Source organism: Sorghum bicolor, chromosome 5 (assembly GCF_000003195.3).
Source record: "Sorghum bicolor cultivar BTx623 chromosome 5, Sorghum_bicolor_NCBIv3, whole genome shotgun sequence".
NCBI lineage: Eukaryota > Viridiplantae > Streptophyta > Magnoliopsida > Poales > Poaceae > Sorghum > Sorghum bicolor.
In genome coordinates, this window is record NC_012874.2 from 56,257,671 (window position 1) to 56,267,347 (window position 9,677).

General features: G+C 39.3%; 1 long non-coding RNA gene across 1 annotated transcript in view; it reads left to right on the forward strand.

The window, feature by feature from the left end:
* LOC110435452 overlaps nt 1-5,490 on the forward strand; it is a 7,622-nt gene extending 2,132 nt beyond the window's left edge. Inside the window, exons 2-3 of the long non-coding RNA XR_002453148.1 lie at nt 1,249-1,251; nt 5,480-5,490. This is a non-coding gene — a long non-coding RNA (uncharacterized LOC110435452). The remainder of the gene's footprint in view (nt 1-1,248; nt 1,252-5,479) is intronic.

Genomic DNA, 9,677 nt, shown 5'->3' on the forward strand with positions numbered 1-9,677 from the left:
AATGGTGTTTCCATGCTTGGGAGAGAAAGATAAGTTTTCTTTTTAGTTTTTTAAATTATATGGTTTAGGATGTTATTTTTTGTGTAAATTTTATTTAATTACGCGATAAGCATTTTTTATATATGAGGTTGCTTCAGATGTTGCCTCTCCTCTCACCATTTCCATGTTTCATTCTCAAATTTTTTAGTGATATAATATATTTAGTTTTAATCAACAGTGTTTTTGTACCTTGTAAAATTTATTTTAGTGATATAAAGATATATATTTATGGTTTTGTCTTTATTTTTGATACTTGTTTTACTTTTTCAATTTGATTTAATTGTTAGGTGTTCTTTTGTTTTTGATGACAGATATTCGTAGACAATATTTCAATTAATTTACTAACTTTTCAACAGGTCAAAATACAAGGTTTGAGGTTTTGATCTTCATTTCTTGGAAGGAGGTATAGGTGGCTAAGAAAGGTAAGTTTTCTTTTTAGTTTTTTAAATTATATTGTTTAGGATGTTATTTTTATGTAAATTTGATTTAATTACGCGATAAGCATTTTTGTGCCCTCTTGTATAAGATGTTGCCTCTCCTCTCACCATTTCCATGATTCCTTTTTCAATTTGATTTAATTGTTAGGTCTTCTTTTATTTTTAATAACAAATATTCGTAGACAATATTTCAATTAATTTACTAACTTTTCAATAGGTCATGATGGAGAGGTCCTCATGGATGTATAACTTATCAAGACTAGATCCATCATATATACCTGAGGTGCATAGGTTTGTTGATGCCGCTAAGAACCATGCTTTGAGAACAAAGACGAAGCATATATATTGTCCATGCTACGACTGCAGAAATATTCTTCTATTTGAAGATACTGAAGTAATCATTTCTCATCTAGTCTGTCGAGGATTTATGAAGGATTACTTGATTTGGACAAAGCATGGAGAGGGTAGCTCAGCGCCTTATACAGTTGGGGACCCAGCACACATCGACACCGATGGTCTAGGCATGCCTGCTGATCAGTTTTTCCACGACACACCGCAGAGTGAACATGTTGTGCCAAATGTTACCGCTGGTGGATCTGCTGGGGAAATGATGGTGCAAGAACTCATGTCTTACCAAATGATACGGCTGTAGAAGATGCTGAATTCTTGGAGGCAATGTTGCGTCGTCATACTGAACCTTCAATGTTATTAATGAAAGGGATGGAGGCCTTGAAGAAGGCAGCAGAAGAGCCTTTGTATGATGAGTCTAAAGGTTGTACCAAAGAGTACACAACGTTACGAGCTGTGCTAAAACTGTTGATGGCAAAAGCCAGGTATGGTTTGTCCGATGCTGGATTCGATGCGTTCTTAAGTATTATCGGCGATATGCTTCCAAAGGAGAACAAAGTTCCTGCTAACACGTACTATGCAAAGAAGATGATCAGTCCGCTGACTATGGGTGTCGAGAAGATCCATGCGTGTAGAAATCATTGTATCCTGTACCGAGGTGATGATTACAAGGACTTGGATAGTTGTCCAAAGTGTGGTGCAAGTCGGTACAAGACAAACAAAGACTATCGAGAGGATTGTGCTGCCTCCATGTGTAAAGCAAGGAAGAAGCGAAAGAAGGCCCAAAAGAACACCCAACAGAGTTCAAAACCCATGAGCAAAGATAAAGAAGAGGTTGACTATTATGCGCAGAAAAAGATTCCTGCTTTAGTGATGTGGTACCTTCCAGTGGTAGATCGACTGAGGAGTTTGTTTGCTAACCCTGAGGATGCAAAACTTATGAGTTGGCATGCTTCTGATGAGCACAAAAATGATGGCAAGCTTCGCCATCCAGCCGATGGAAAGCAGTGGCAAGATTTCAATGACAACCACCGAGACTTTGCCAGCGAACCAAGGAATGTTAGGTTCGCACTGTGTACAGATGGAATGAATCCATTTGCTGAGAGGAGCAGCAAGCATAGCACATGGCCGGTGATTCTCACCATCTACAACCTCCCTCCATGGTTGATGTAGAAGCGAAAATACCTTTTGCTAACCTTACTTATCTCTGGACCAGTTCAACCTGGAGTTGACATGGATGTTTTCCTGGAGCCATTGATGGAGGAAATGAAAATGTTATGGGAAAAAGGTGTTCAAATGTTGGACGAGTATCGCAAAGATTCATTCACGCTAAGAGCAATTATTTTTGTTACTATCAACGATTACCCTACTCTCTTTATTTTATCAGGGCAATTCAAGGGAAAGGTTGGTTGCGTGGTGTGCATAGATGGAACCCATTACGTGTCCCTTAATGCATCTAAGAAGATAGTGTACATGAGGCACAGACGCTTCTTATCGAAAGGACACAAGTACCGCGTGAAAAAGATGGATAAGTACTTGTGGTGCACTTGGTTCCACAAATACAGGCACTAGGTCCCATGTACCTGCATGAAATGTGGACTTACGAGCGTTTTATGTCAATACTAAATGGCTATGTATCAACTCGTGCTCGTCCCGAGGCGTCCATGATAGAGGGGTATTGTACCGAAGAGGCGATTGAGTCCGGTGGACCATTCTGCAATAATGTCCTAAAAGACCAGGTTGCAATAGGTTTGCCTCCGTCAAGACATGAGGGTAGGCTACATGGATGTGGGAGGATTGGACGAAAATCATTCATCCCACCAGATTATAATACAATACTTGAGGCACATCACAGCATCTTACATCAGCTCTCGATAATGGAGCATTTGATTGAACAACACATGGATGAGCTTCGAGAACATAATCCTAGGCAAACAGAGGATTGGGTAATGAAGGAACACAAGAAACAGTTGTACACATGGCTAAGGGAGCAGGACATTCCATATGGGGAAACAATTGAGAAACAAACCATCAAGGCTTTGGCATCTGGACCATCACGCCAAGTCATAACATGGCAAACCTATGACATAAGTGGATTCACAATTCATACCAAGTATAAGGACCAAAAGAGCATAACACAAAATAGTGGTGTTCGATGCGAGGCCGTAGATGACAAAACTGGTGATATTATTACATACTTTGGCTTCATCGAGGACATATGGGAACTAGACTATGGTACATTTCAGATCCCTGTGTTTCGATGTCAATGGGTTGAAGATAAACATGTCACAGTGGATAATTATGGGGTCAGAGTTCTTGATCTAAGTAAGGTGGGATATAAAGATGACCCATGGATCCTTGCTAATCGTGCTGCACAGGTTTTCTATGCTGAGCAGATCCTTTCTAAGAATGAGAAGAAAAGTACCGACAAACCGAAGCATGTAGTTTTCCAGGAAAGCAACAAGCAGTTGGAGTTGACGGTGTATCAGATCTGGAGGATTTTAACCAGTTCAGTGATATGTCCCTCTTTGTGGACCATCCTATGAAGATAAAAAATATTGAGCGAAGCATCCCACAGAGTTCTTTGCCATGGGTGCGCCCTGATGGACAAGGAAGAATAGTAGCGGCCTAGATTGTATCATGTAAACGCTTTGTCAAATGCAAAAATGTCCTATTTATGAAATGTATATGTTGATGAGTGGAACAAACTTTGTATTCATGACTTTTCGAGTTGGGGACGTCTCGGGTTTCGAAAACGTGTGTGTAGTTGTGGAAATTTGAAATTTCAAAATTTGAGTGGTCCAAACTCTCTCAGATGAAAAGTTGACCCTTACACACAATGTGTATCTTGATGAGCTGGACAAACTTTGTATTCATGACTTTTGTATCTGAGGCTACCAAGGGTCCGGTCAAAGTGACTTTTCAGAAAAATTCTAAGATTTGACTTGGTCAAACTAGGTCAAACTAGGCACTAAATGACCTCAAATGAAAAACTTTTGAATACATGGGTGTTAGAGCTCCTCAAGATACACATTCCATACATAGGATATTTTGGCATATGGGAAAGGATTGGTAAACTCTAGTCACAAAGTGTTGAATGTGACACAAACTTTATGAAACTATATGTGAGACTTGTGGATTTAGAACTACACTTTTGAAACGCTTTGTCAAATGCAAAAATGTCCTATGTATGAAATGTATATCTTGATGAGTGGAACAAACTTTGTATTCATGACTTTTCGAGTTGGGGACGTCTCGGGTTTCGAAAACGTGTGTGTAGCTGTGGAAATTTGAAATTTCAAAATTTGACTAGGTCAAACTAGGTCAAACTAGGCACTAAAAGTCCTCAAATAAAAAAGTTTTAGATACAGAGGAGTTAGAGCTCATCAAGCTCTACCTTTCATACAATATGCAATATGCATTTGAAATTTAAAATAATATAAAATTAATATATAGGTGTGAAACAATATAATTATATTATAATATCATTATACAATTAATATATAAACAATATAATTATGTTACAAATATAGAATATAGAAACAATAATGTTTAAATATTATATTATAATATCAATATGCAATAAAAAATAGTTACCAAAAATATAGAAAACAATAATAATAAAAAATATTACAAAATGTTTTGTATAGGCGGGTGGTATTGACCACCGCCTGTATAGTGCTATTTCTAGAGGCGGTGGTCAATGCCAACCGCCTGTAGAAATGGAGGCCATATAAAGGCCGCGCGCAGACCCCCGAAATTTTCTAAGTCCGAAGGCGCGCCAGAGTTCGAATCCACGCCGGCAGGCTGCTAAAAAATTCCACGGCGCCAGAGTTCTCCGTCGAGCATCCGTCGCCCGTCGTCGTTCCCGTCGAGGTAAGCTCGCTCGGTCGCCGCGGGAGCGCACGGGGTCGGGGAGAGGGAGGCACAGCGCGTGCCCTCCGCTGCTCGCCGCCGGCGACGCGGCCTGAGGTGGCTGGACGGCGGCGCGGCCCGAGGCGGCTGGGCGACCGTCGTCGGTGGCAGGGCTGCGCCTGCGGCTGCGGATCCACGCGGGGAAGGCTCGGGGGCTGCGCGCAGCCGCCTCGGGGGAGTCTCGGGGCTCCTCAACCGAGGCGGCGGCGGCGGCGGCGGCGGCGCGTGCTGCGGCCGGTGGAGAGGGTGAGGGGGAGAGGGAGGGGCAGGGGCAGGGGCCGGTGGGCCGGCTGCGCAGCTGGGCCGGCCCACCAGCGGCCAATTTTTGTTTTCTTATTTTTTATTTTTCTTATATGATGTATATGATGTATATTTTTAATTATTAACTGTCCTAAATAAATGTATATGATGTTTTATTTTTCTTATAATTATTAATTGTCATAAATAATTATTAATTGTTCTAAGTAAATATATATGATTGTGTATTCGATACTATAGGGCCTATAGGTATTATAAGATCAAAGGTGGAAGGTGTGATTCATCAGAACCGGGGCAGCCATTGAGATTATTTTATAAATGGCCGGTACGTACCAAAATATCACAAGCTGTCTTTTATAAATATAATATGCATATGACGATGTTGCAACTAATAAATATCCACTTTTTTGTCATAAATCAGTGCCATAAGCAACCAGTCGGATCGGTCCACTGTGGATTCTACGTCTGCGAGTTCATGAGAGAGACCGGAAGATATGTAACTAACCCTTCTAAGGTATTGCTCTAATAGTCGTTTATATTATTTGTGTCATTTTTTGTTGCTAAGCATGTGTTATATGAACTATAAATTTATGATGTTTCTAACTTCCTCTGCAGCAACATGAGTTGGAAAAGGCGAAGAGCGTGACTCAAGCTGTTCTATATAACATAGTTGAGGACCTCTGCACTTTTCTCTTGAGAGAAGCTATTCCCACCGAAGGGAAATATCACGACCCGACCAGCGTCCTAGCAAAGCTTGAGTTTATAGCGCTAAGAGATATTAGTAGGCTAAAGCTATCTCGATCGGGTTATTAGAGCAGAGGTTTCAGATGTGAAACCTCATATGTCTGTAAACAAAAAACATTGATGTGTGATGTTTGTAATTAATATAATTTTATATACAAAGTAATGGTATATATAAATATATTGCATGTTGCATTGGTTGAATCTTGTAGCCTAACATAGTTTCAATAGTAATGTATATAATATATATATATATATATATTAAAAATAGGGTTTGCTGGAAAATAGGGTTAAATTGGAAAATCTTACCACGGGTGGTTTTGTTATGAGAACCGCCTGTAGAATCCAATTTCTACAGGCGGTTCTCATAACAGAACCGCCTGTAGAAATTGATTTCCACAGGCGGATATCATAACTGAACTGCCTGTAGAAATCTGTTTGTACAGGCGGTTCTTAGTTAACCGCCTGTGGAAACTTTTATTTCCACAGGTCTATAGCCACTGGCGGTTCGTCAATCCGCCTGTACAAAGGGGTTGCGAACCGCCAGTATAGTATCTCTCTGTACTAGTGGTCGGCACGTCTTCCGCTCCCTGAGCAGCGATGATATCTTAATCCACACGATTCTCGGCAACGGATATCTCGGCTCTCGCATCGATATCTCAGCTCCCCGAGCAGCGATGATTTTTACAGGCGGTTTCTTAGGAGAACCGCCTGTAGAAATGCATGATTTCTACAGGCGGTTTTGTTAAGAAAACCGCCTGTAAAAATTGATTTTCACAGGCGGTTTTTGAGTTGAGCCCGCAAATTTATTTTTACAGGCGTTCTTTATTTAAAACCACCCGTAAAAATTAAATTCCACCGCCAGCTTAGAGCTTCTTTGTACTAGTGTGTATGCGATGAAAGTTTCAAAAGCCATCCTCAGGAAACCGCCATGTACCAAGAGAATTTTTGTAGTGCATGATGATGTTTACTAAGTGATCGCTTGTTATTTTATGGTCGGCAACTATATGATGGTGTTTTCTAATTAATGGTGGACAAAACGCTTACAATGTTTTCAACGAGAAGAGCATTGTGTTACACGTACGTGACTTCATTTACTCATACACGTCGATATTTACTATAAGTCGTGGCTTGTTATTTTATGGTCGACAACTATATCATGGTGTTTTCTATTTAATAGTGGACAAAATGCTTACATTGTTTTCACGGAGAACAGTCAAGCTACTATACATATCTCATTGTGTATATATACACACATATACATTGACCACGTATCATCACAATAGGCTACAGCGTTCTTCTTCTTCTCCCGAGGTTGCCATGTATTTCTTTGTTAATTATTGATTTCAAAATTTTTCCTTTTCATAATTTAGTAGACTGTTTGCTGCTTGGTTGGTATTGGTGCAATGGTTAAGACACTAGTTTAGTATGGAAGTACGATGTCTACATGATGATAGTTCGAGACACATACTATCCATCTATTGATTATGTTATTTTTGCTTGATTATTGATTCTTATTGATATTATAACAGTTTCAAAATAGGGAAAAGACAAGGATAGTACGTGATCATGGCTGCCCCTGCCCCTTATACCAAGACAGAGTGGCCTGAGCTGGAAGGAGAGGACCTTCGTGATGCACTAGTCACTATCAGTCAACAACGTCCGGATGTAACAGGAGTATTTCTCATCATCGGTTTGACGGAAAATGCACCTCCAAACACTGCAGGTGGTGTACGTGTTATTATCAACATCGGGATAGATGAAAACGGTCCATGGATTCGTAACCCGCCGCCTCCGCGCATTGGCTAGGTTGCCTAGCAAAGGCTACCTTTATACTTTTTTATGCCTTGATATATCAAAGGCAGACGTCACTTGAATAAGGCGACCGAGTGTGCCATCTGAAGTTTCTTTTACGGTTGATTTTATATTTTGTATGTGTCTGTGATGAATCTATTGAGTATTATCCTACTCAACATAGTAAACAACAAACAATAAGTTGTCTTGTGTTGATGAGTAGCATATGCATAATTATGTCATGAGAAATTGGGGTGCAATACTTTGCCACACTTATGGATTGTTCCCAATATTAGCATCGAGCATTCCGGACATGGATTAATGGTAATGCTGGCGCAGCTTTTGATCCAGTTCTGTTAGTGAGGGACATCATTTCTAAAACCTGAGTGATAAAAAATAATAACCAAGATGCGTATAGTATTGTATGAAGCACTAGTAATAACGGTTAACACCAAAATTTGGTAATTTTAGTGCCAACAGAGTCTACGGAAGGAAACCGACACTACTACAGAACAGGCCTTTGGTCACTTGCCCAAAATGAACAATAATCTCGGCCAAAACAGAGTCCGGGACAAAAACATATTTAGTCCCGGTTGGTGAGACCAACCGGGACTCAAAGTCCCCTGCCCAACGGCTATTATGTCAGACATCGGCAGAGGGGACTTTTAGTCCCGGTTGGTCTCACCAACCGGGACAAAAGCCTAGCCTTTAGTCCCGGTTGGCACCACCAACCGGGATTAAAATCTTTTGTCCCGGTCCGTCCCACCGGCTGGGACTAGTGTTGGAATTTAGTTCCGGTTTTTAAAAGGAACCGGGACTAAATGTCCCTTCCCATATTTGAACTCTTCTTCCCGTGGCCGAGCCCATCGATCTTCACTCTTTTGCTGTGTTCTTCATTTGGAGTTGCTTGTTCTAGCTTGCTCTCATCTCCGGCTATTGATTCATTTCATCGTTTCTACACCGTCATCGACTTGTTAAGAGGTCACTAGCTTCATCTTCTCAACATTTAGAAGCGGCGTATGTCATTTTCTAGTGTTATGTATATTATTTTTTATTTTATGGTTTTTTAAGAGGTTATTAGCTTCATCGCCATTTCAAAAGCGACGCGTTTTTTTAGAGAAATAGTGGTAATAAGTTTTTTATTTTAATTAGTTTAGAAAAAAATAAAAACATATAATACTTTAATTTGCAATTTTTGACCGATTTAGTTAGTTAATTATAACTAGTATACATACCACATTTCATGATTATTTAAGAAAAAAGAGAATTTTTGTGCTTTTTTAATTTAGCTTGTTTAGAAAAATTAGAAATATAGAATTTTAGGTTTTTTGTTACTTTAATTTCTCTATTAAAAATAAAAACATATAATACTTTAATTTGCAATTTTTGACCGATTTAGTTAGTTAATTATAACTAGTATACATACCACATTTCATGATTATTTAGGAAACTAGAGAATTTTTGTGCTTTTTTAATTTAGCTTGTTTAGAAAAATTAGAAATAGAGAATTTTAGATTTTTTGTTACTTTAATTTCTCTATTAAAAATTAGAAACTTATAATACTTTAATTTGCACTTTATGACATGGTTAATTAGTTAATTATAACTAGTATGCATGCCACATTTCATGATTAGTTAGAAAAACCAGAAATAGAGAATTTTAGGTTATTTGTTACTTTAATTTCTTTATAAAAAATTAGAAACTTATAATACTTTACATTGCAATGCAGACAATGACACGTCATTGTATGTACAATGCCGATCGCCGCTCCAAAGAATTCATTGATGGTGTGCATTATTTCTTAAGAGTGGCCGAGGAAAACAAGCGTGATGGATTCATATGTTGCCCATATGTCTTATGTCAGAATTTGAAGGAATATTCTAGCTCTAGAAATATTCACTCACATTTGTTGAAGTGGGGTTTTATGCCAAACAATATTTGTTGGACCAAGCATGGAGAAAACGGGATAATGATGGAAGAAGGTGAAGAAGAACAGTTGGAGCCTGACGACATTATTGCTCAATACGGTGACTTCGGTGATACAGCAATGGGAGAAGCTGAAGATGAGGCAGATGCAGAAGGCGCACCTGTTGAAGATGACGCTCTTGGTGATGTCATTCGTGAGGCACAAAAAGATTGCGAAAG